This window comes from Euprymna scolopes, chromosome 37, assembly GCF_053919585.1.
Source record: "Euprymna scolopes isolate OS-2025 chromosome 37, ASM5391958v1, whole genome shotgun sequence".
In the NCBI taxonomy this organism is placed as follows: domain Eukaryota; kingdom Metazoa; phylum Mollusca; class Cephalopoda; order Sepiida; family Sepiolidae; genus Euprymna; species Euprymna scolopes.
This window is the reverse complement of record NC_136518.1, coordinates 13580260-13599468: the sequence shown is the minus strand read 5'-3', so window position 1 is coordinate 13599468 and position 19209 is coordinate 13580260. Positions and strand designations below refer to the sequence as shown.

General features: G+C 39.9%; 1 protein-coding gene and 87 non-coding genes across 88 annotated transcripts in view; all 88 read right to left on the bottom strand.

Annotated features, from left to right (window-relative positions):
• Window positions 1-19209, bottom strand: part of LOC145261094 (uncharacterized) — a 201983-nt gene that overhangs the window by 154109 nt on the left and 28665 nt on the right. The window lies entirely within an intron of this gene.
• Window positions 7-80, bottom strand: Trnan-guu (transfer RNA asparagine (anticodon GUU)). The gene has a single exon. It is a non-coding gene; the product is annotated as a tRNA-Asn (tRNA).
• On the bottom strand, window positions 228-301 carry Trnan-guu (transfer RNA asparagine (anticodon GUU)). The gene has a single exon. It is a non-coding gene; the product is annotated as a tRNA-Asn (tRNA).
• Trnan-guu (transfer RNA asparagine (anticodon GUU)) lies at window positions 442-522 on the bottom strand. Its single transcript has one exon. It is a non-coding gene; the product is annotated as a tRNA-Asn (tRNA).
• On the bottom strand, window positions 671-744 carry Trnan-guu (transfer RNA asparagine (anticodon GUU)). The gene has a single exon. It is a non-coding gene; the product is annotated as a tRNA-Asn (tRNA).
• Trnan-guu (transfer RNA asparagine (anticodon GUU)) lies at window positions 893-966 on the bottom strand. The gene has a single exon. It is a non-coding gene; the product is annotated as a tRNA-Asn (tRNA).
• Trnan-guu (transfer RNA asparagine (anticodon GUU)) lies at window positions 1115-1188 on the bottom strand. Its single transcript has one exon. It is a non-coding gene; the product is annotated as a tRNA-Asn (tRNA).
• Trnan-guu (transfer RNA asparagine (anticodon GUU)) lies at window positions 1336-1409 on the bottom strand. Its single transcript has one exon. It is a non-coding gene; the product is annotated as a tRNA-Asn (tRNA).
• Window positions 1558-1631, bottom strand: Trnan-auu (transfer RNA asparagine (anticodon AUU)). Its single transcript has one exon. It is a non-coding gene; the product is annotated as a tRNA-Asn (tRNA).
• On the bottom strand, window positions 1780-1853 carry Trnan-guu (transfer RNA asparagine (anticodon GUU)). The gene has a single exon. It is a non-coding gene; the product is annotated as a tRNA-Asn (tRNA).
• Window positions 2002-2076, bottom strand: Trnan-guu (transfer RNA asparagine (anticodon GUU)). Its single transcript has one exon. It is a non-coding gene; the product is annotated as a tRNA-Asn (tRNA).
• On the bottom strand, window positions 2224-2297 carry Trnan-guu (transfer RNA asparagine (anticodon GUU)). Its single transcript has one exon. It is a non-coding gene; the product is annotated as a tRNA-Asn (tRNA).
• Window positions 2438-2518, bottom strand: Trnan-guu (transfer RNA asparagine (anticodon GUU)). Its single transcript has one exon. It is a non-coding gene; the product is annotated as a tRNA-Asn (tRNA).
• Window positions 2667-2740, bottom strand: Trnan-guu (transfer RNA asparagine (anticodon GUU)). Its single transcript has one exon. It is a non-coding gene; the product is annotated as a tRNA-Asn (tRNA).
• Window positions 2888-2961, bottom strand: Trnan-guu (transfer RNA asparagine (anticodon GUU)). Its single transcript has one exon. It is a non-coding gene; the product is annotated as a tRNA-Asn (tRNA).
• Trnan-guu (transfer RNA asparagine (anticodon GUU)) lies at window positions 3110-3183 on the bottom strand. The gene has a single exon. It is a non-coding gene; the product is annotated as a tRNA-Asn (tRNA).
• Trnan-guu (transfer RNA asparagine (anticodon GUU)) lies at window positions 3332-3405 on the bottom strand. Its single transcript has one exon. It is a non-coding gene; the product is annotated as a tRNA-Asn (tRNA).
• Trnan-guu (transfer RNA asparagine (anticodon GUU)) lies at window positions 3554-3627 on the bottom strand. The gene has a single exon. It is a non-coding gene; the product is annotated as a tRNA-Asn (tRNA).
• Window positions 3776-3849, bottom strand: Trnan-guu (transfer RNA asparagine (anticodon GUU)). Its single transcript has one exon. It is a non-coding gene; the product is annotated as a tRNA-Asn (tRNA).
• Trnan-guu (transfer RNA asparagine (anticodon GUU)) lies at window positions 3998-4071 on the bottom strand. Its single transcript has one exon. It is a non-coding gene; the product is annotated as a tRNA-Asn (tRNA).
• Trnan-auu (transfer RNA asparagine (anticodon AUU)) lies at window positions 4220-4293 on the bottom strand. Its single transcript has one exon. It is a non-coding gene; the product is annotated as a tRNA-Asn (tRNA).
• On the bottom strand, window positions 4442-4515 carry Trnan-guu (transfer RNA asparagine (anticodon GUU)). The gene has a single exon. It is a non-coding gene; the product is annotated as a tRNA-Asn (tRNA).
• Trnan-guu (transfer RNA asparagine (anticodon GUU)) lies at window positions 4664-4737 on the bottom strand. The gene has a single exon. It is a non-coding gene; the product is annotated as a tRNA-Asn (tRNA).
• Window positions 4885-4958, bottom strand: Trnan-guu (transfer RNA asparagine (anticodon GUU)). The gene has a single exon. It is a non-coding gene; the product is annotated as a tRNA-Asn (tRNA).
• On the bottom strand, window positions 5099-5179 carry Trnan-guu (transfer RNA asparagine (anticodon GUU)). The gene has a single exon. It is a non-coding gene; the product is annotated as a tRNA-Asn (tRNA).
• On the bottom strand, window positions 5328-5401 carry Trnan-guu (transfer RNA asparagine (anticodon GUU)). The gene has a single exon. It is a non-coding gene; the product is annotated as a tRNA-Asn (tRNA).
• Trnan-guu (transfer RNA asparagine (anticodon GUU)) lies at window positions 5550-5623 on the bottom strand. Its single transcript has one exon. It is a non-coding gene; the product is annotated as a tRNA-Asn (tRNA).
• Trnan-guu (transfer RNA asparagine (anticodon GUU)) lies at window positions 5772-5845 on the bottom strand. Its single transcript has one exon. It is a non-coding gene; the product is annotated as a tRNA-Asn (tRNA).
• Window positions 5994-6067, bottom strand: Trnan-auu (transfer RNA asparagine (anticodon AUU)). Its single transcript has one exon. It is a non-coding gene; the product is annotated as a tRNA-Asn (tRNA).
• Trnan-guu (transfer RNA asparagine (anticodon GUU)) lies at window positions 6208-6288 on the bottom strand. The gene has a single exon. It is a non-coding gene; the product is annotated as a tRNA-Asn (tRNA).
• Window positions 6437-6510, bottom strand: Trnan-guu (transfer RNA asparagine (anticodon GUU)). The gene has a single exon. It is a non-coding gene; the product is annotated as a tRNA-Asn (tRNA).
• Trnan-guu (transfer RNA asparagine (anticodon GUU)) lies at window positions 6659-6732 on the bottom strand. Its single transcript has one exon. It is a non-coding gene; the product is annotated as a tRNA-Asn (tRNA).
• Trnan-guu (transfer RNA asparagine (anticodon GUU)) lies at window positions 6873-6953 on the bottom strand. The gene has a single exon. It is a non-coding gene; the product is annotated as a tRNA-Asn (tRNA).
• On the bottom strand, window positions 7102-7175 carry Trnan-guu (transfer RNA asparagine (anticodon GUU)). Its single transcript has one exon. It is a non-coding gene; the product is annotated as a tRNA-Asn (tRNA).
• Window positions 7324-7397, bottom strand: Trnan-guu (transfer RNA asparagine (anticodon GUU)). Its single transcript has one exon. It is a non-coding gene; the product is annotated as a tRNA-Asn (tRNA).
• Trnan-guu (transfer RNA asparagine (anticodon GUU)) lies at window positions 7538-7618 on the bottom strand. Its single transcript has one exon. It is a non-coding gene; the product is annotated as a tRNA-Asn (tRNA).
• On the bottom strand, window positions 7767-7840 carry Trnan-guu (transfer RNA asparagine (anticodon GUU)). The gene has a single exon. It is a non-coding gene; the product is annotated as a tRNA-Asn (tRNA).
• On the bottom strand, window positions 7989-8062 carry Trnan-guu (transfer RNA asparagine (anticodon GUU)). Its single transcript has one exon. It is a non-coding gene; the product is annotated as a tRNA-Asn (tRNA).
• Window positions 8211-8284, bottom strand: Trnan-guu (transfer RNA asparagine (anticodon GUU)). The gene has a single exon. It is a non-coding gene; the product is annotated as a tRNA-Asn (tRNA).
• Window positions 8425-8505, bottom strand: Trnan-guu (transfer RNA asparagine (anticodon GUU)). Its single transcript has one exon. It is a non-coding gene; the product is annotated as a tRNA-Asn (tRNA).
• On the bottom strand, window positions 8654-8727 carry Trnan-guu (transfer RNA asparagine (anticodon GUU)). Its single transcript has one exon. It is a non-coding gene; the product is annotated as a tRNA-Asn (tRNA).
• Window positions 8876-8949, bottom strand: Trnan-guu (transfer RNA asparagine (anticodon GUU)). Its single transcript has one exon. It is a non-coding gene; the product is annotated as a tRNA-Asn (tRNA).
• Trnan-guu (transfer RNA asparagine (anticodon GUU)) lies at window positions 9098-9171 on the bottom strand. The gene has a single exon. It is a non-coding gene; the product is annotated as a tRNA-Asn (tRNA).
• Trnan-guu (transfer RNA asparagine (anticodon GUU)) lies at window positions 9320-9393 on the bottom strand. The gene has a single exon. It is a non-coding gene; the product is annotated as a tRNA-Asn (tRNA).
• Trnan-guu (transfer RNA asparagine (anticodon GUU)) lies at window positions 9542-9615 on the bottom strand. The gene has a single exon. It is a non-coding gene; the product is annotated as a tRNA-Asn (tRNA).
• Window positions 9764-9837, bottom strand: Trnan-guu (transfer RNA asparagine (anticodon GUU)). The gene has a single exon. It is a non-coding gene; the product is annotated as a tRNA-Asn (tRNA).
• Window positions 9986-10059, bottom strand: Trnan-guu (transfer RNA asparagine (anticodon GUU)). The gene has a single exon. It is a non-coding gene; the product is annotated as a tRNA-Asn (tRNA).
• Trnan-guu (transfer RNA asparagine (anticodon GUU)) lies at window positions 10207-10280 on the bottom strand. Its single transcript has one exon. It is a non-coding gene; the product is annotated as a tRNA-Asn (tRNA).
• On the bottom strand, window positions 10429-10502 carry Trnan-guu (transfer RNA asparagine (anticodon GUU)). Its single transcript has one exon. It is a non-coding gene; the product is annotated as a tRNA-Asn (tRNA).
• Window positions 10650-10723, bottom strand: Trnan-guu (transfer RNA asparagine (anticodon GUU)). Its single transcript has one exon. It is a non-coding gene; the product is annotated as a tRNA-Asn (tRNA).
• Window positions 10871-10944, bottom strand: Trnan-guu (transfer RNA asparagine (anticodon GUU)). The gene has a single exon. It is a non-coding gene; the product is annotated as a tRNA-Asn (tRNA).
• On the bottom strand, window positions 11093-11166 carry Trnan-guu (transfer RNA asparagine (anticodon GUU)). The gene has a single exon. It is a non-coding gene; the product is annotated as a tRNA-Asn (tRNA).
• On the bottom strand, window positions 11314-11387 carry Trnan-guu (transfer RNA asparagine (anticodon GUU)). Its single transcript has one exon. It is a non-coding gene; the product is annotated as a tRNA-Asn (tRNA).
• On the bottom strand, window positions 11536-11609 carry Trnan-guu (transfer RNA asparagine (anticodon GUU)). Its single transcript has one exon. It is a non-coding gene; the product is annotated as a tRNA-Asn (tRNA).
• Trnan-guu (transfer RNA asparagine (anticodon GUU)) lies at window positions 11758-11831 on the bottom strand. The gene has a single exon. It is a non-coding gene; the product is annotated as a tRNA-Asn (tRNA).
• Trnan-guu (transfer RNA asparagine (anticodon GUU)) lies at window positions 11980-12053 on the bottom strand. Its single transcript has one exon. It is a non-coding gene; the product is annotated as a tRNA-Asn (tRNA).
• On the bottom strand, window positions 12202-12275 carry Trnan-guu (transfer RNA asparagine (anticodon GUU)). Its single transcript has one exon. It is a non-coding gene; the product is annotated as a tRNA-Asn (tRNA).
• Window positions 12424-12497, bottom strand: Trnad-guc (transfer RNA aspartic acid (anticodon GUC)). Its single transcript has one exon. It is a non-coding gene; the product is annotated as a tRNA-Asp (tRNA).
• On the bottom strand, window positions 12646-12719 carry Trnan-guu (transfer RNA asparagine (anticodon GUU)). Its single transcript has one exon. It is a non-coding gene; the product is annotated as a tRNA-Asn (tRNA).
• On the bottom strand, window positions 12868-12941 carry Trnan-guu (transfer RNA asparagine (anticodon GUU)). The gene has a single exon. It is a non-coding gene; the product is annotated as a tRNA-Asn (tRNA).
• Trnan-guu (transfer RNA asparagine (anticodon GUU)) lies at window positions 13090-13163 on the bottom strand. Its single transcript has one exon. It is a non-coding gene; the product is annotated as a tRNA-Asn (tRNA).
• Window positions 13312-13385, bottom strand: Trnan-guu (transfer RNA asparagine (anticodon GUU)). The gene has a single exon. It is a non-coding gene; the product is annotated as a tRNA-Asn (tRNA).
• Trnan-guu (transfer RNA asparagine (anticodon GUU)) lies at window positions 13533-13606 on the bottom strand. The gene has a single exon. It is a non-coding gene; the product is annotated as a tRNA-Asn (tRNA).
• On the bottom strand, window positions 13755-13828 carry Trnan-guu (transfer RNA asparagine (anticodon GUU)). The gene has a single exon. It is a non-coding gene; the product is annotated as a tRNA-Asn (tRNA).
• Trnan-guu (transfer RNA asparagine (anticodon GUU)) lies at window positions 13977-14050 on the bottom strand. Its single transcript has one exon. It is a non-coding gene; the product is annotated as a tRNA-Asn (tRNA).
• Trnan-guu (transfer RNA asparagine (anticodon GUU)) lies at window positions 14199-14272 on the bottom strand. Its single transcript has one exon. It is a non-coding gene; the product is annotated as a tRNA-Asn (tRNA).
• On the bottom strand, window positions 14421-14494 carry Trnan-guu (transfer RNA asparagine (anticodon GUU)). The gene has a single exon. It is a non-coding gene; the product is annotated as a tRNA-Asn (tRNA).
• Trnad-guc (transfer RNA aspartic acid (anticodon GUC)) lies at window positions 14643-14716 on the bottom strand. The gene has a single exon. It is a non-coding gene; the product is annotated as a tRNA-Asp (tRNA).
• Trnan-guu (transfer RNA asparagine (anticodon GUU)) lies at window positions 14865-14938 on the bottom strand. Its single transcript has one exon. It is a non-coding gene; the product is annotated as a tRNA-Asn (tRNA).
• On the bottom strand, window positions 15087-15160 carry Trnan-guu (transfer RNA asparagine (anticodon GUU)). The gene has a single exon. It is a non-coding gene; the product is annotated as a tRNA-Asn (tRNA).
• Window positions 15309-15382, bottom strand: Trnan-guu (transfer RNA asparagine (anticodon GUU)). Its single transcript has one exon. It is a non-coding gene; the product is annotated as a tRNA-Asn (tRNA).
• On the bottom strand, window positions 15531-15604 carry Trnan-guu (transfer RNA asparagine (anticodon GUU)). Its single transcript has one exon. It is a non-coding gene; the product is annotated as a tRNA-Asn (tRNA).
• Window positions 15753-15826, bottom strand: Trnan-guu (transfer RNA asparagine (anticodon GUU)). Its single transcript has one exon. It is a non-coding gene; the product is annotated as a tRNA-Asn (tRNA).
• Trnan-guu (transfer RNA asparagine (anticodon GUU)) lies at window positions 15975-16048 on the bottom strand. The gene has a single exon. It is a non-coding gene; the product is annotated as a tRNA-Asn (tRNA).
• On the bottom strand, window positions 16198-16271 carry Trnan-guu (transfer RNA asparagine (anticodon GUU)). Its single transcript has one exon. It is a non-coding gene; the product is annotated as a tRNA-Asn (tRNA).
• On the bottom strand, window positions 16419-16492 carry Trnan-guu (transfer RNA asparagine (anticodon GUU)). The gene has a single exon. It is a non-coding gene; the product is annotated as a tRNA-Asn (tRNA).
• Window positions 16633-16713, bottom strand: Trnan-guu (transfer RNA asparagine (anticodon GUU)). The gene has a single exon. It is a non-coding gene; the product is annotated as a tRNA-Asn (tRNA).
• Trnan-guu (transfer RNA asparagine (anticodon GUU)) lies at window positions 16862-16935 on the bottom strand. The gene has a single exon. It is a non-coding gene; the product is annotated as a tRNA-Asn (tRNA).
• Window positions 17084-17157, bottom strand: Trnan-guu (transfer RNA asparagine (anticodon GUU)). Its single transcript has one exon. It is a non-coding gene; the product is annotated as a tRNA-Asn (tRNA).
• Trnan-guu (transfer RNA asparagine (anticodon GUU)) lies at window positions 17306-17379 on the bottom strand. Its single transcript has one exon. It is a non-coding gene; the product is annotated as a tRNA-Asn (tRNA).
• On the bottom strand, window positions 17528-17601 carry Trnan-guu (transfer RNA asparagine (anticodon GUU)). Its single transcript has one exon. It is a non-coding gene; the product is annotated as a tRNA-Asn (tRNA).
• Window positions 17750-17823, bottom strand: Trnan-guu (transfer RNA asparagine (anticodon GUU)). Its single transcript has one exon. It is a non-coding gene; the product is annotated as a tRNA-Asn (tRNA).
• On the bottom strand, window positions 17972-18045 carry Trnan-guu (transfer RNA asparagine (anticodon GUU)). The gene has a single exon. It is a non-coding gene; the product is annotated as a tRNA-Asn (tRNA).
• On the bottom strand, window positions 18194-18267 carry Trnan-guu (transfer RNA asparagine (anticodon GUU)). Its single transcript has one exon. It is a non-coding gene; the product is annotated as a tRNA-Asn (tRNA).
• Trnan-guu (transfer RNA asparagine (anticodon GUU)) lies at window positions 18416-18489 on the bottom strand. Its single transcript has one exon. It is a non-coding gene; the product is annotated as a tRNA-Asn (tRNA).
• Trnan-guu (transfer RNA asparagine (anticodon GUU)) lies at window positions 18638-18711 on the bottom strand. The gene has a single exon. It is a non-coding gene; the product is annotated as a tRNA-Asn (tRNA).
• Window positions 18860-18933, bottom strand: Trnan-guu (transfer RNA asparagine (anticodon GUU)). Its single transcript has one exon. It is a non-coding gene; the product is annotated as a tRNA-Asn (tRNA).
• Trnan-guu (transfer RNA asparagine (anticodon GUU)) lies at window positions 19082-19155 on the bottom strand. The gene has a single exon. It is a non-coding gene; the product is annotated as a tRNA-Asn (tRNA).

The following is a 19209-nucleotide window of genomic DNA, read 5'->3' as shown; positions in this document are numbered from 1 at the left end:
CATAATCGCCCCCGGGTGGATTCGAACCACCAACCTTTCGGTTAACAGCCGAACGCGCTAACCGGTTGCGCCACGAAGGCAGATGGTCTATTAGCCACGATGCAATCGATTTTGTACAAAATAATAGAAAAGGAAATAAACCAAAACATGTAGTTCGAAATTATCTTGGTAATATTAAAAGGAATCATTCGTTATTGTCATTTTGTGAAAAGAACAAAATGCATAATCGCCCCCGGGTGGATTCGAACCACCAACCTTTCGGTTAACAGCCGAACGCGCTAACCGGTTGCGCCACGAAGGCAGATGGTGTATGAGCGACGATGCAATCGATTTTGTACAAAATAATAGAAACGCAAATAAACCAAAACATGTAGTTCGAAATTATCTTGGTAATATTAAAAGGAATCATTCGTTATTGTCATTATAGTGAAAAGAACAAAATGCATAATCGCCTCAGGTGGATTCGAACCACCAACCTTTCGGTTAACAGCCGAACGCGCTAACCGGTTGCGCCACGAAGGCAGATGTTGCATTACCGACGATGCAATCGATTTTGTACAAAATAATAGAAAAGCAAATAAACCAAAACATGCAGTTCGAAATTATCTTGGTAATATTAAAAGGAATCATTCGTTATTGTCATTATAGTGAAAAGAACAAAATGCCTAATCGCCCCCGCGTGGATTCGAACCACCAACCTTTCGGTTAACAGCCGAACGCGCTAACCGGTTGCGCCACGAAGGCAGCTGGTGTATTAGCCACGATGCAATCGATTTTGTACAAAATAATAGAAAAGCAAATAAACCAAAACATGTAGTTCGAAATTATCTTGGTAATATTAAAAGGAATCATTCGTTATTGTCATTATAGTGAAAAGAACAAAATGCATAATCGCCCCCGGGTGGATTCGAACCACCAACCTTTCGGTTAACAGCCGAACGCGCTAACCGGTTGCCCCACGAAGGTAGATGCTGTATTAGCGACGATGCAATCGATTTTGTATAAAATAATAGAAAAGCAAATAAACCAAAACATGTAGTTCGAAATTATCTTGGTAATATTAAAAGGAATCATTCGTTATTGTCATTATAGTGAAAAGAACAAAATGTATAATCGCCCCCGGGTGGATTCGAACCACCAACCTTTCGGTTAACAGCCGAACGCGCTAACCGGTTGCGTCACGAAGGCAGATGCTGATTAGCGACGATGCAATCGATTTTGTACAAAATAATAGAAAAGCAAATAAACCAAAACATGTAGTTCGAAATTATCTTGGTAATATTAAAAGGAATCATTCGTTATTGTCATTATAGTGAAAAGAACAAAATGCATAATCGCCCCCGGGTGGATTCGAACCACCAACCTTTCGGTAAACAGCCGAACGCGCTAACCGGTTGCGCCACGAAGGCAGCTGGTGTGTTAGCGACGATGCAATCGATTTTGTACAAAATAATAGAAAAGCAAATAAACCAAAACATGTAGTTCGAAATTATCTTGGTAAAATTAAAAGGAATCATTCGTTATTGTCATTATAGTGAAAAGAACAAACTGCATAATCGCCCCCGGGTGGATTCGAACCACCAACCTTTCGGTTAATAGCCGAACGTGCTAACCGGTTGCGCCACGAAAGCAGATGGTCTATTAGCGACGATGCAATCGATTTTGTACAAAATAATAGAAAAGCAAATAAACCAAAACATGTAGTTCGAAATTATCTTGGTAATATTAAAAGGAATCATTCGTTATTGTCATTATAGTGAAAAGAACAAAATGCCTAATCGCCCCCGGGTGGATTCGAACCACCAACCTTTCGGTTAACAGCCGAACGCGCTAACCGGTTGCGCCACGAAGGCAGATGGTCTATTAGCCACGATGCAATCGATTCTGTACAAAATAATAGAAAAGCAAATAAACCAAAACATGTAGTTCGAAATTATCTTGGTAATATTAAAAGGAATCATTCGTTATTGTCATTATAGTGAAAAGAACAAAATGCATAATCGCCCCCGGGTGGATTCGAACCACCAAAGGTTTCGGTTAACAGCCGAACGCGCTAACCGGTTGCGCCACGAAGGCAGATGGTCTATTAGCCACGATGCAATCGATTTTGTACAAAATAATAGAAAAGGAAATAAACCAAAACATGTAGTTCGAAATTATCTTGGTAATATTAAAAGGAATCATTCGTTATTGTCATTTTGTGAAAAGAACAAAATGCATAATCGCCCCCGGGTGGATTCTAACCACCAACCTTTCGGTTAACAGCCGAACGCGCTAACCGGTTGCGCCACGAAGGCAGATGGTGTATGAGCGACGATGCAATCGATTTTGTACAAATAAATAGAAACGCAAATAAACCAAAACATGTAGTTCGAAATTATCTTGGTAATATTAAAAGGAATCATTCGTTATTGTCATTATAGTGAAAAGAACAAAATGCATAATCGCCTCAGGTTGATTCGAACCACCAACCTTTCGGTTAACAGCCGAACGCGCTAACCGGTTGCGCCACGAAGGCAGATGTTGCATTACCGACGATGCAATCGATTTTGTACAAAATAATAGAAAAGCAAATAAACCAAAACATGCAGTTCGAAATTATCTTGGTAATATTAAAAGGAATCATTCGTTATTGTCATTATAGTGAAAAGAACAAAATGCCTAATCGCCCCCGGGTGGAATCGAACCACCAACCTTTCGGTTAACAGCCGAACGCGCTACCCGGTTGCGCCACGAAGGCAGATGGTCTATTAGCCACGATGCAATCGATTTTGTACAAAATAATAGAAAAGGAAATAAACCAAAACATGTAGTTCGAAATTATCTTGGTAATATTAAAAGGAATCATTCGTTATTGTCATTTTGTGAAAAGAACAAAATGCATAATCGCCCCCGGGTGGATTCGAACCACCAACCTTTCGGTTAACAGCCGAACGCGTTAACCGGTTGCGCCACGAAGGCAGATGCTGTATTAGCGCCGATGCAATCGATGTTGTACAAAATAATAGAAAAGCAAATAAACCAAAACATGTAGTTCGAAATTATCTTGGTAATATTAAAAGGAATCATTCTTTATTGTAATCATAGTGAAAAGAACAAAATGCATAATCGCCCCCGGGTGGATTCGAACCACCAACCTTTCGGTTAACAGCCGAACGCGCTAACCGGTTGCGCCACGAAGGCAGATTGTCTATTAGCGACGATGCAATCGATTTTGTACAAAATAATAGAAAAGCAAATAAACCAAAACATGCAGTTCGAAATTATCTTGGTAATATTAAAAGGAATCATTCGTTATTGTCATTATAGTGAAAAGAACAAAATGCATAATCGCCCCCGGGTGGATTCGAACCACCAACCTTTCGGTTAACAGCCGAACGCGCTAACCGGTTGCGCCACGAAGGCAGATGGTGTATTAGCGACGATGCAATCGATGTTGTACAAAATAATAGAAAAGCAAATAAACCAAAACATGTAGTTCGAAATTATCTTGGTAATATTAAAAGGAATCATTCGTTATTGTCATTATAGTGAAAAGAACAAAATGCATAATCGCCCCCGGGTGAATTCGAACCACCAACCTTTCGGTTAACAGCCGAACGCGCTAACCGGTTGCGCCACGAAGGCAGATGCTGTATTAGCGACGATGCAATCGATTTTGTACAAAATAATAGAAAAGCAAATAAACCAAAACATGTAGTTCGAAATTATCTTGGTAATATTAAAAGGAATCATTCTTTATTGTAATCATAGTGAAAAGAACAAACTGCATAATCGCCCCCGGGTGGATTCGAACCACCAACCTTTCGGTTAACAGCCGAACGCGCAAACCGGTTGCGCCACGAAGGCAGATGGTCTATTAGCGACGATGCAATCGATGTTGTACAAAATAATAGAAAAGCAAATAAACCAAAACATGTAGTTCGAAATTATCTTGGCAATATTAAAAGGAATCATTCGTTATTGTCATTATAGTGAAAAGAACAAAATGCATAATCGCCCCCGGGTGGATTCGAACCGCCAACCTTTCGGTTAACAGCCGAACGCGCTAACCGGTTTCGCCACGAAGGCAGCTGGTGTATTAGCGACGATGCAATCGATTTTGTACAAAATAATAGAAAAGCAAATAAACCAAAACATGTAGTTCGAAATTATCTTGGTAATATTAAAAGGAATAATTCGTTATTGTCATTATAGTGAAAAGAACAAAATGTATAATCGCCCCCGGGTGGATTCGAACCACCAACCTTTCGGTTAATAGCCGAACGTGCTAACCGGTTGCGCCACGAAGGCAGATGGTCTATTAGCGACGATGCAATCGATTTTGTACAAAATAATACAAAAGCAAATAAACCAAAACATGTAGTTCGAAATTATCTTGGTAATATTAAAAGGAATCATTCGTTATTGTCATTATAGTGAAAAGAACAAAATGCATAATCGCCCCCGGGTGGATTCAAACCACCAACCTTTCGGTTAACAGCCGAACGCGCTAACCGGTTGCGCCACGAAGGCAGATGGTGTATTAGCGACGATGCAATCGATGTTGTACAAAATAATAGAAAAGCAAATAAACCAAAACATGTAGTTAGAAATTATCTTGGTAATATTAAAAGGAATCATTCGTTATTGTCATTATAGTGAAAAGAACAAAATGCATAATCGCCCCCGGGTGGATTCGAACCACCAACCTTTCGGTTAACAGCCGAACGCGCTAACCGGTTGCGCCACGAAGGCAGATGGTCTATTAGCCACGATGCAATCGATTTTGTACAAAATAATAGAAAAGGAAATAAACCAAAACATGTAGTTCGAAATTATCTTGGTAATATTAAAAGGAATCATTCGTTATTGTCATTTTGTGAAAAGAACAAAATGCATAATCGCCCCCGGGTGGATTCGAACCATCAACCTTTCGGTTAACAGCCGAACGCGCTAACCGGTTGCGCCACGAAGGCAGATGGTGTATTAGCGACGATGCCATCGATTTTGTACAAAATAATAGAAAAGCAAATAAACCAAAACATGTAGTTCGAAATTATCTTGGTAATATTAAAAGGAATCATTCGTTATTGTCATTATAGTGAAAAGAACAAAATGCATAATCGCCTCAGGTGGATTCGAACCACCAACCTTTCGGTTAACAGCCGAACGCGCTAACCGGTTGCGCCACGAAGGCAGATGTTGCATTACCGACGATGCAATCGATTTTGTACAAAATAATAGAAAAGCAAATAAACCAAAACATGCAGTTCGAAATTATCTTGGTAATATTAAAAGGAATCATTCGTTATTGTCATTATAGTAAAAAGAACAAAATGCCTAATCGCCCCCGGGTGGATTCGAACCACCAACCTTTCGGTTAACAGCCGAACGCGCTAACCGGTTTCGCCACGAAGGCAGATGGTCTATTAGCCACGATGCAATCGATTTTGTACAAAATAATAGAAAAGCAAATAAACCAAAACATGCAGTTCGAAATTATCTTGGTAATATTAAAAGGAATCATTCGTTATTGTCATTATAGTGAAAAGAACAAAATGCATAATCGCCCCCGGGTGGATTCGAACCACCAACCTTTCGGTTAACAGCCGAACGCGCTAACCGGTTGCGCCACGAAGGCAGATGTTGTATTACCGACGATGCAATCGATTTTGTACAAAATAATAGAAAAGCAAATAAACCAAAACATGCAGTTCGAAATTATCTTGGTAATATTAAAAGGAATCATTCGTTATTGTCATTATAGTGAAAAGAACAAAATGCATAATCGCCCCCGGGTGGATTCGAACCACCAACCTTTCGGTTAACAGCCGAACGCGCTAACCGGTTGCGCCACGAAGGAAGATGTTGTATTACCGACGATGCAATCGAGTTTGTACAAAATAATAGAAAAGCAAATAAACAAAAACATGTAGTTCGAAATTATCTTGGTAATATTAAAAGGAATAATTCGTTATTGTCATTATAGTGAAAAGAACAAAATGCATAATCGCCCCCGGGTGGATTCGAACCACCAACCTTTCGGTTAATAGCCGAACGTGCTAACCGGTTGCGCCACGAAGGCAGATGGTCTATTAGCCACGATGCAATCGATTTTGTACAAAATAATAGAAAAGGAAATCAACCAAAACATGTAGTTCGAAATTATCTTGGTAATATTAAAAGGAATCATTCGTTATTGTCATTATAGTGAAACGAACAAAATGCATAATCGCCTCAGGTGGATTCGAACCACCAACCTTTCGGTTAACAGCCGAACGCGCTAACCGGTTGCGCCACGAAGGCAGATGTTGCATTACCGACGATGCAATCGATTTTGTACAAAATAATAGAAAAGCAAATAAACCAAAACATGCAGTTCGAAATTATCTTGGTAATATTAAAAGGAATCATTCGTTATTGTCATTATAGTGAAAAGAACAAAATGCCTAATCGCCCCCGCGTGGATTCGAACCACCAACCTTTCGGTTAACAGCCGAACGCGCTAACCGGTGGCGCCACGAAGGCAGCTGGTGTATTAGCCACGATGCAATCGATTTTGTACAAAATAATAGAAAAGCAAATAAACCAAAACATGTAGTTCGAAATTATCTTGGTAATATTAAAAGGAATCATTCGTTATTGTCATTATAGTGAAAAGAACAAAATGCATAATCGCCCCCGGGTGGATTCTAACCACCAACCTTTCGGTTAACAGCCGAACGCGCTAACCGGTTGCCCCACGAAGGCAGATGGTGTATTAGCGACGATGCAATCGATTTTGTACAAAATAATAGAAACGCAAATAAACCAAAACATGTAGTTCGAAATTATCTTGGTAATATTAAAAGGAATCATTCGTTATTGTCATTATAGTGAAAAGAACAAAATGCATAATCGCCTCAGGTGGATTCGAACCACCAACCTTTCGGTTAACAGCCGAACGCGCTAACCGGTTGCGCCACGAAGGCAGATGTTGCATTACCGACGATGCAATCGATTTTGTACAAAATAATAGAAAAGCAAATAAACCAAAACATGCAGTTCGAAATTATCTTGGTAATATTAAAAGGAATCATTCGTTATTGTCATTATAGTGAAAAGAACAAAATGCCTAATCGCCCCCGCGTGGATTCGAACCACCAGCCTTTCGGTTAACAGCCGAACGCGCTAACCGGTTGCGCCACGAAGGCAGCTGGTGTATTAGCCACGATGCAATCGATTTTGTACAAAATAATAGAAAAGCAAATAAACCAAAACATGTAGTTCGAAATTATCTTGGTAATATTAAAAGGAATCATTCGTTATTGTCATTATAGTGAAAAGAACAAAATGCATAATCGCCCCCGGGTGGATTCTAACCACCAACCTTTCGGTTAACAGCCGAACGCGCTAACCGGTTGCGCCACGAAGGCAGCTGGTGTATTAGCCACGATGCAATCGATTTTGTACAAAATAATAGAAAAGCAAATAAACCAAAACATGTAGTTCGAAATTATCTTGGTAATATTAAAAGGAATCATTCGTTATTGTCATTATAGTGAAACGAACAAAATGCATAATCGCCTCAGGTGGATTCGAACCACCAACCTTTCGGTTAACAGCCGAACGCGCTAACCGGTTGCGCCACGAAGGCAGATGTTGCATTACCGACGATGCAATCGGTTTTGTACAAAATAATAGAAAAGCAAATAAACCAAAACATGCAGTTCGAAATTATCTTGGTGATATTAAAAGGAATCATTCGTTATTGTCATTATAGTGAAAAGAACAAAATGCCTAATCGCCCCCGCGTGGATTCGAACCACCAACCTTTCGGTTAACAGCCGAACGCGCTAACCGGTTGCGCCACGAAGGCAGCTGGTGTATTAGCCACGATGCAATCGATTTTGTACAAAATAATAGAAAAGCAAATAAACCAAAACATGTAGTTCGAAATTATCTTGGTAATATTAAAAGGAATCATTCGTTATTGTCATTATAGTGAAAAGAACAAAATGCCTAATCGCCCGCGCGTGGATTCGAACCACCAACCTTTCGGTTAACAGCCGAACGCGCTAACCGGTTGCGCCACGAAGGCAGCTGGTGTATTAGCCACGATGCAATCGATTTTGTACAAAATAATAGAAAAGCAAATAAATCAAAACATGTAGTTCGAAATTATCTTGGTAATATTAAAAGGAATCATTCGTTATTGTCATTATAGTGAAAAGAACAAAATGCATAATCGCCCCCGGGTGGATTCTAACCACCAACCTTTCGGTTAACAGCCGAACGCGCTAACCGGTTGCCCCACGAAGGCAGATGGTGTATTAGCGACGATGCAATCGATTTTGTACACAATAATAGAAACGCAAATAAACCAAAACATGTAGTTCGAAATTATCTTGGTAATATTAAAAGGAATCATTCGTTATTGTCATTATAGTGAAAAGAACAAAATGCATAATCGCCTCAGGTGGATTCGAACCACCAACCTTTCGGTTAACAGCCGAACGCGCTAACCGGTTGCGCCACGAAGGCAGATGTTGCATTACCGACGATGCAATCGATTTTGTACAAAATAATAGAAAAGCAAATAAACCAAAACATGCAGTTCGAAATTATCTTGGTAATATTAAAAGGAATCATTCGTTATTGTCATTATAGTGAAAAGAACAAAATGCCTAATCGCCCCCGCGTGAATTCGAACCACCAGCCTTTCGGTTAACAGCCGAACGCGCTAACCGGTTGCGCCACGAAGGCAGCTGGTGTATTAGCCACGATGCAATCGACTTTGTACAAAATAATAGAAAAGCAAATAAACCAAAACATGTAGTTCGAAATTATCTTGGTAATATTAAAAGGAATCATTCGTTATTGTCATTATAGTGAAAAGAACAAAATGCATAATCGCCCCCGGGTGGATTCTAACCACCAACCTTTCGGTTAACAGCCGAACGCGCTAACCGGTTGCGCCACGAAGGCAGCTGGTGTATTAGCCACGATGCAATCGATTTTGTACAAAATAATAGAAAAGCAAATAAACCAAAACATGTAGTTCGAAATTATCTTGGTAATATTAAAAGGAATCATTCGTTATTGTCATTATAGTGAAAAGAACAAAATGCATAATCGCCCCCGGGTGGATTCGAACCACCAACCTTTCGGTTAACAGCCGAACGCGCTAACCGGTTGCGCCACGAAGGCAGATGGTGTATTAGCGACGATGCAATCGATGTTGTACAAAATAATAGAAAAGCAAATAAACCAAAACATGTAGTTCGAAATTATCTTGGTAATATTAAAAGGAATCATTCGTTATTGTCATTATAGTGAAAAGAACAAAATGCCTAATCGCCCCCGGGTGGATTCGAACCACCAACCTTTCGGTTAACAGCCGAACGCGCTAACCGGTTGCGCCACGAAGGCAGCTGGTGTATTAGCGACGATGCAATCGATGTTGTACAAAATAATAGAAAAGCAAATAAACCAAAACATGTAGTTCGAAATTATCTTGGTAATATTAAAAGGAATCATTCGTTATTGTCATTATAGTGAAAAGAACAAAATGCATAATCGCCCCCGGGTGGATTCGAACCACCAACCTTTCGGTTAACAGCCGAACGCGCTAACCGGTTGCGCCACGAAGGCAGATGCTGTATTAGCGACGATGCAATCGATTTTGTACAAAATAATAGAAAAGCAAATAAACCAAAACATGTAGTTCGAAATTATCTTGGTAATATTAAAAGGAATCATTCTTTATTGTAATCATAGTGAAAAGAACAAACTGCATAATCGCCCCCGGGTGGATTCGAACCACCAACCTTTCGGTTAACAGCCGAACGCGCTAACCGGTTGCGCCACGAAGGCAGATGGTCTATTAGCGATGATGCAATCGATTTTGTACAAAATAATAGAAAAGCAAATAAACCAAAACATGTAGTTCGAAATTATCTTGGCAATATTAAAAGGAATCATTCGTTATTGTCATTATAGTGAAAAGAACAAAATGCATAATCGCCCCCGGGTGGATTTTAACCGCCAACCTTTCGGTTAACAGCCGAACGCGCTAACCGGTTGCGCCACGAAGGCAGATGGTCTATTAGCCACGATGCAATCGATTTTGTACAAAATAATAGAAAAGGAAATAAACCAAAACATGTAGTTCGAAATTATCTTGGTAATATTAAAAGGAATCATTCGTTATTGTCATTTTGTGAAAAGAACAAAATGCATAATCGCCCCCGGGTGGATTCGAACCACCAACCTTTCGGTTAACAGCCGAACGCGCTAACCGGTTGCGCCACGAAGGCAGATGGTGTATGAGCGACGATGCAATCGATTTTGTACAAAATAATATAAACGCAAATAAACCAAAACATGTAGTTCGAAATTATCTTGGTAATATTAAAAGGAATCATTCGTTATTGTCATTATAGTGAAAAGAACAAAATGCATAATCGCCCCCGGGTGGATTCGAACCACCAACCTTTCGGTTAACAGCCGAACGCGCTAACCGGTTGCGCCACGAAGGCAGATGTTGCATTACCGACGATGCAATCGATTTTGTACAAAATAATAGAAAAGCAAATAAACCAAAACATGTAGTTCGAAATTATCTTGGTAATATTAAAAGGAATCATTCGTTATTGTCATTTTGTGAAAAGAACAAAATGCATAATCGCCCCCGGGTGGATTCGAACCACCAACCTTTCGGTTAACAGCCGAACGCGCTACCCGGTTGCGCCACGAAGGCAGATGGTCTATTAGCCACGATGCAATCGATTTTGTACAAAATAATAGAAAAGGAAATAAACCAAAACATGTAGTTCGAAATTATCTTGGTAATATTAAAAGGAATCATTCGTTATTGTCATTTTGTTAAAAGAACAAAATGCATAATCGCCCCCGGGTGGATTCGAACCACCAACCTTTCGGTTAACAGCCGAACGCGCTAACCGGTTGCGCCACGAAGGCAGATGGTGTATTAGCGACGATGCAATCGATTTTGTACAAAATAATAGAAAAGCAAATAAACCAAAACATGTAGTTCGAAATTATCTTGGTAATATTAAAAGGAATCATTCTTTATTGTAATCATAGTGAAAAGGACAAACTGCATAATCGCCCCCGCGTGGATTCGAACCACCAACCTTTCGGTTAACAGCCGAACGCGCTACCCGGTTGCGCCACGAAGGCAGATGGTCTATTAGCCACGATGCAATCGATTTTGTACAAAATAATAGAAAAGGAAATAAACGAAAACATGTAGTTCGAAATTATCTTGGTAATATTAAAAGGAATCATTCGTTATTGTCATTTTGTTAAAAGAACAAAATGCATAATCGCCCCCGGGTGGAATCGAACCACCAACCTTTCGGTTAACAGCCGAACGCGCTAACCGGTTGCGCCACGAAGGCAGATGCTGTATTAGCGACGATGCAATCGATTTTGTACAAAATAATAGAAAAGCAAATAAACCAAAACATGTAGTTCGAAATTATCTTGGTAATATTAAAAGGAATCATTCTTTATTGTAATCATAGTGAAAAGAACAAACTGCATAATCGCCCCCGGGTGGATTCGAACCACCAACCTTTCGGTTAACAGCCGAACGCGCTAACCGGTTGCGCCACGAAGGCAGCTGGTGTATTAGCGACGATGCAATCGATGTTGTACAAAATAATAGAAAAGCAAATAAACCAAAACATGTAGTTCGAAATTATCTTGGTAATATTAAAAGGAATCATTCGTTATTGTCATTATAGTGAAAAGAACAAAATGCATAATCGCCCCCGGGTGGATTCGAACCACCAACCTTTCGGTTAACAGCCGAACGCGCTAACCGGTTGCGCCACGAAGGCAGATGCTGTATTAGCGACGATGCAATCGATTTTGTACAAAATAATAGAAAAGCAAATAAACCAAAACATGTAGTTCGAAATTATCTTGGTAATATTAAAAGGAATCATTCTTTATTGTAATCATAGTGAAAAGAACAAACTGCATAATCGCCCCCGGGTGGATTCGAACCACCAACCTTTCGGTTAACAGCCGAACGCGCTAACCGGTTGCGCCACGAAGGCAGATGGTCTATTAGCGACGATGCAATCGATTTTGTACAAAATAATAGAAAAGCAAATAAACCAAAACATGTAGTTCGAAATTATCTTGGCAATATTAAAAGGAATCATTCGTTATTGTCATTATAGTGAAAAGAACAAAATGCATAATCGCCCCCGGGTGGATTTTAACCGCCAACCTTTCGGTTAACAGCCGAACGCGCTAACCGGTTGCGCCACGAAGGCAGCTGGTGTATTAGCGACGATGCAATCGATTTTGTACAAAATAATAGAAAAGCAAATAAACCAAAACATGTAGTTCGAAATTATCTTGGTAATATTAAAAGGAATCATTCGTTATTGTCATTATAGTGAAAAGAACAAAATGCATAATCGCCCCCGGGTGGATTCAAACCACCAACCTTTCGGTTGACAGCCGAACGCGCTAACCGGTTGCGCCACGAAGGAAGATGGTGTATTAGCGAGGATGCAATCGATTTTGTACAAAATAATAGAAAAGCAAATAAACCAAAACATGTAGTTCGAAATTATCTTGGTAATATTAAAAGGAATCATTCGTTATTGTCATTATAGTGAAAAGAACAAAATGCCTAATCGCCCCCGGGTGGATTCGAACCACCAACCTTTCGGTTAACAGCCGAACGCGCTAACCGGTTGCGCCACGAAGGCAGATGGTATATTAGCGACGATGCAATCGATGTTGTACAAAATAATAGAAAAGAAAATAAACCAAAACATGTAGTTCGAAATTATCTTGGTAATATTAAAAGGAATCATTCGTTATTGTCATTATAGTGAAAAGAACAAAATGCATAATCGCCCCCGGGTGGATTCGAACCACCAACCTTTCGGTTAACAGCCGAACGCGCTAACCGGTTGCGCCACGAAGGCAGATGGTGTATTAGCGACGATGCAATCGATTTTGTACAAAATAATAGAAAAGCAAATAAACCAAAACATGTAGTTCGAAATTATCTTGGTAATATTAAAAGGAATCATTCTTTATTGTAATCATAGTGAAAAGGACAAACTGCATAATCGCCCCCGGGTGGATTCGAACCACCAACCTTTCGGTTAACAGCCGAACGCGCTAACCGGTTGCGCCACGAAGGCAGATGTTGCATTACCGACGATGCAATCGATTTTGTACAAAATAATAGAAAAGCAAATAAACAAAAACATGTAGTTCGAAATTATCTTGGTAATATTAAAAGGAATCATTCGTTATTGTCATTATAGTGAAAAGAACAAAATGCCTAATCGCCCCCGCGTGGATTCGAACCACCAACCTTTCGGTTAACAGCCGAACGCGCTACCCGGTTGCGCCACGAAGGCAGATGGTCTATTAGCCACGATGCAATCGATTTTGTACAAAATAATAGAAAAGGAAATAAACGAAAACATGTAGTTCGAAATTATCTTGGTAATATTAAAAGGAATCATTCGTTATTGTCATTTTGTTAAAAGAACAAAATGCATAATCGCCCCCGGGTGGAATCGAACCACCAACCTTTCGGTTAACAGCCGAACGCGCTAACCGGTTGCGCCACGAAGGCAGATGCTGTATTAGCGACGATGCAATCGATTTTGTACAAAATAATAGAAAAGCAAATAAACCAAAACATGTAGTTCGAAATTATCTTGGTAATATTAAAAGGAATCATTCTTTATTGTAATCATAGTGAAAAGAACAAACTGCATAATCGCCCCCGGGTGGATTCGAACCACCAACCTTTCGGTTAACAGCCGAACGCGCTAACCGGTTGCGCCACGAAGGCAGCTGGTGTATTAGCGACGATGCAATCGATGTTGTACAAAATAATAGAAAAGCAAATAAACCAAAACATGTAGTTCGAAATTATCTTGGTAATATTAAAAGGAATCATTCGTTATTGTCATTATAGTGAAAAGAACAAAATGCATAATCGCCCCCGGGTGGATTCGAACCACCAACCTTTCGGTTAACAGCCGAACGCGCTAACCGGTTGCGCCACGAAGGCAGATGCTGTATTAGCGACGATGCAATCGATTTTGTACAAAATAATAGAAAAGCAAATAAACCAAAACATGTAGTTCGAAATTATCTTGGTAATATTAAAAGGAATCATTCTTTATTGTAATCATAGTGAAAAGAACAAACTGCATAATCGCCCCCGGGTGGATTCGAACCACCAACCTTTCGGTTAACAGCCGAACGCGCTAACCGGTTGCGCCACGAAGGCAGATGGTCTATTAGCGACGATGCAATCGATTTTGTACAAAATAATAGAAAAGCAAATAAACCAAAACATGTAGTTCGAAATTATCTTGGCAATATTAAAAGGAATCATTCGTTATTGTCATTATAGTGAAAAGAACAAAATGCATAATCGCCCCCGGGTGGATTTTAACCGCCAACCTTTCGGTTAACAGCCGAACGCGCTAACCGGTTGCGCCACGAAGGCAGCTGGTGTATTAGCGACGATGCAATCGATTTTGTACAAAATAATAGAAAAGCAAATAAACCAAAACATGTAGTTCGAAATTATCTTGGTAATATTAAAAGGAATCATTCGTTATTGTCATTATAGTGAAAAGAACAAAATGCATAATCGCCCCCGGGTGGATTCAAACCACCAACCTTTCGGTTGACAGCCGAACGCGCTAACCGGTTGCGCCACGAAGGAAGATGGTGTATTAGCGAGGATGCAATCGATTTTGTACAAAATAATAGAAAAGCAAATAAACCAAAACATGTAGTTCGAAATTATCTTGGTAATATTAAAAGGAATCATTCGTTATTGTCATTATAGTGAAAAGAACAAAATGCCTAATCGCCCCCGGGTGGATTCGAACCACCAACCTTTCGGTTAACAGCCGAACGCGCTAACCGGTTGCGCCACGAAGGCAGATGGTATATTAGCGACGATGCAATCGATGTTGTACAAAATAATAGAAAAGAAAATAAACCAAAACATGTAGTTCGAAATTATCTTGGTAATATTAAAAGGAATCATTCGTTATTGTCATTATAGTGAAAAGAACAAAATGCATAATCGCCCCCGGGTGGATTCGAACCACCAACCTTTCGGTTAACAGCCGAACGCGCTAACCGGTTGCGCCACGAAGGCAGATGCTGTATTAGCGGCGATGCAATCGATGTTGTACAAAATAATAGAAAAGCAAATAAACCAAAACATGTAGTTCGAAATTATCTTGGTAATATTAAAAGGAATCATTCGTTATTTTCATTATAGTGAAAAGAACAAAATGCATAATCGCCCCCGGGTGGATTCGAACCACCAACCTTTCGGTTAACAGCCGAACGCGCTAACCGGTTGCGCCACGAAGGCAGATGGTCTATTAGCGACGATGCAATCGCATTTGTACAAAATAATAGAAAAGCAAATAAACCAAAACATGTAGTTCGAAATTATCTTGGTAATATTAAAAGGAATCATTCTTTATTGTAATCATAGTGAAAAGAGAAAATTGCATAATCGCCCCCGGGTGGATTCGAACAACCAACCTTTCGGGTAACAGCCGAACGCGCTAACCGGTTGCGCCACGAAGGCAGATGGTCTATTAGCGACGATGCAATCGCATTTGTACAAAATAATAGAAAAGCAAATAAACCAAAACATGTAGTTCGAAATTATCTTGGTAATATTAAAAGGAATCATTCTTTATTGTAATCATAGTGAAAAGAGCAAAATGCATAATCGCCCCCGGGTGGATTCGAACAACCAACCTTTCGGTTAACAGCCGAACGCGCTAACCGGTTGCGCCACGAAGGCAGATGATCTATTGGCGACGATGCAATCGATTTTGTACAAAATAATAGAGAAGCAAATAAACCAAAACATGTAGTTCGAAATTATCTTGGTAATATTAAAAGGAATCATTCGTTATTGTCATTATAGTGAAAAGAACAAAATGCATAATCGCCCCCGGGTGGCTTCAAACCACCAACCGTTCGGTTAACAGCCGAACGCGCTAACCGGTTGCGCCACGAAGGCAGATTGTGTATTAGCGACGATGCAATCGATTTTGTACAAAATAATAGAAAAGCAAATAAACCAAATCATGTAGTTCGAAATTATCTTGGTAATATTAAAAGGAATCATTCGTTATTGTCATTATAGTGAAAAGAACAAAATTGCCTAATCGCCCCCGGGTGGATTCGAACCACCAACCTTTCGGTTAACAGCCGAACGCGCTAACCGGTTGCGCCACGAAGGCAGATGGTATATTAGCCACGATTCAATCGATTATGTACAAAATAATAGAAAAGGAAATAAACCAAAACATGTAGTTCGAAATTATCTTGGTAATATTAAAAGGAATCATTCGTTATTGTCATTTTGTGAAAAGAACAAAATGCATAATCGCCCCCGGGTGGATTCGAACCATCAACCTTTCGGTTAACAGCCGAACGCGCTAACCGGTTGCGCCACGAAGGCAGATGGTGTATTAGCGACGATGCAATCGATTTTGTACAAAATAATAGAAAAGCAAATAAACCAAAACATGTAGTTCGAAATTATCTTGGTAATATTAAAAGGAATCATTCGTTATTGTCATTATAGTGAAAAGAACAAAATGCATAATCGCCTCAGGTGGATTCGAACCACCAACCTTTCGGTTAACAGCCGAACGCGCTAACCGGTTGCGCCACGAAGGCAGATGGTCTATTAGCCACGATGCAATCGATTTTGTACAAAATAATAGAAAAGGAAATAAACCAAAACATGTAGTTCGAAATTATCTTGGTAATATTAAAAGGAATCATTCTTTATTGTCATTATAGTGAAAAGAACAAACTGCATAATCGCCCCCGGGTGGATTCGAACCACCAACCTTTCGGTTAACAGCCGAACGCGCTAACCGGTTGCGCCACGAAGGCAGATGGTGTATTAGCGACGATGCAATCGATGTTGTACAAAATAATAGAAAAGGAAATAAACCAAAACATGTAGTTCGAAATTATCTTGGTAATATTAAAAGGAATCATTCGTTATTGTCATTATAGTGAAAAGAACAAAATGCCTAATCGCCCCCGGGTGGATTCGAACCACCAACCTTCCGGTTAACAGCCGAACGCGCTAACCGGTCGCGCCACGAAGGCAGATGGTCTATTAGCCACGATGCAATCGATTTTGTACAAAATAATAGAAAAGGAAATAAACCAAAACATGTAGTTCGAAATTATCTTGGTAATATTAAAAGGAATCATTCTTTATTGTCATTATAGTGAAAAGAACAAACTGCATAATCGCCCCCGGGTGGATTCGAACCACCAACCTTTCGGTTAACAGCCGAACGCGCTAACCGGTTGCGCCACGAAGGCAGATGGTCTATTAGCGACGATGCAATCGATTTTGTACAAAATAATAGAAAAGCAAATAAACCAAAACATGCAGTTCGAAATTATCTTGGTAATATTAAAAGGAATCATTCGTTATTGTCATTATAGTGAAAAGAACAAAATGCATAATCGCCCCCGGGTGGATTCGAACCACCAACCTTTCGGTTAACAGCCGAACGCGCTAACCGGTTGCGCCACGAAGGCAGATGTTGCATTACCGACGATGCAATCGAGTTTGTACTAAATAATAGAAAAGCAAATAAACCAAAACATGCAGTTCGAAATTATCTTGGTAATATTAAAAGGAATCATTCGTTATTGTCATTATAGTGAAAAGAACAAAATGCATAATCGCCCCCGGGTGGATTCGAACCACCAACCTTTCGGTTAACAGCCGAACGCGCTAACCGGTTGCGCCACGAAGGCAGATGGTGTATTAGCGACGATGCAATCGATGTTGTACACAATAATAGAAAAGCAAATAAACCAAAACATGTAGTTCGAAATTATCTTTGTAATATTAAAAGGAATCATTCGTTATTGTCATTATAGTGAAAAGAACAAAATGCATAATCGCCCCCGGGTGGATTCGAACCACCAACCTTTCGGTTAACAGCCGAACGCGCTAACCGGTTGCGCCACGAAGGCAGATGCTGTATTAGCGACGATGCAATCGATTTTGTACAAAATAATAGAAAAGCAAATAAACCAAAACATGTAGTTCGAAATTATCTTGGTAATATTAAAAGGAATCATTCGTTATTGTCATTATAGTGAAAAGAACAAACTGCATAATCGCCCCCGGGTGGATTCGAACCACCAACCTGTCGGTTAACAGCCGAACGCGCTAACCGGTTGCGCCACGAAGGCAGATGGTCTATTAGCGACGATGCAATCGATTTTGTACAAAATAATAGAAAAGCAAATAAACCAAAACATGCAGTTCGAAATTATCTTGGTAATATTAAAAGGAATCATTCGTTATTGTCATTATAGTGAAAAGAACAAAATGCATAATCGCCCCCGGGTGGATTCGAACCACCAACCTTTCGGTTAACAGCCGAACGCGCTAACCGGTTGCGCCACGAAGGCAGATGGTGTATTAGCGACGATGCAATCGATGTTGTACAAAATAATAGAAAAGCAAATAAACCAAAACATGTAGTTCGAAATTATCTTGGTAATATTAAAAGGAATCATTCGTTATTGTCATTATAGTGAAAAGAACAAAATGCATAATCGCCCCCGGGTGGATTCGAACCACCAACCTTTCGGTTAACAGCCGAACGCGCTAACCGGTTGCGCCACGAAGGCAGATGCTGTATTAGCGACGATGCAATCGATTTTGTACAAAATAATAGAAAAGCAAATAAACCAAAACATGTAGTTCGAAATTATCTTGGTAATATTAAAAGGAATCATTCTTTACTGTAATCATAGTGAAAAGAACAAACTGCATAATCGCCCCCGGGTGGATTCGAACCACCAACCTTTCGGTTAACAGCCGAACGCGCTAACCGGTTGCGCCACGAAGGCAGATGGTCTATTAGCGACGATGCAATCGATTTTGTACAAAATAATAGAAAAGCAAATAAACCAAAACATGTAGTTCGAAATTATCTTGGCTATATTAAAAGGAATCATTCGTTATTGTCATTATAGTGAAAAGAACAAAATGCATAATCGGCCCCGGGTGGATTCGAACCGCCAACCTTTCGGTTAACAGCCGAACGCGCTAACCGGTTGCGCCACGAAGGCAGCTGCTGTATTAGCGACGATGCAATCGATTTTGTACAAAATAATAGAAAAGCA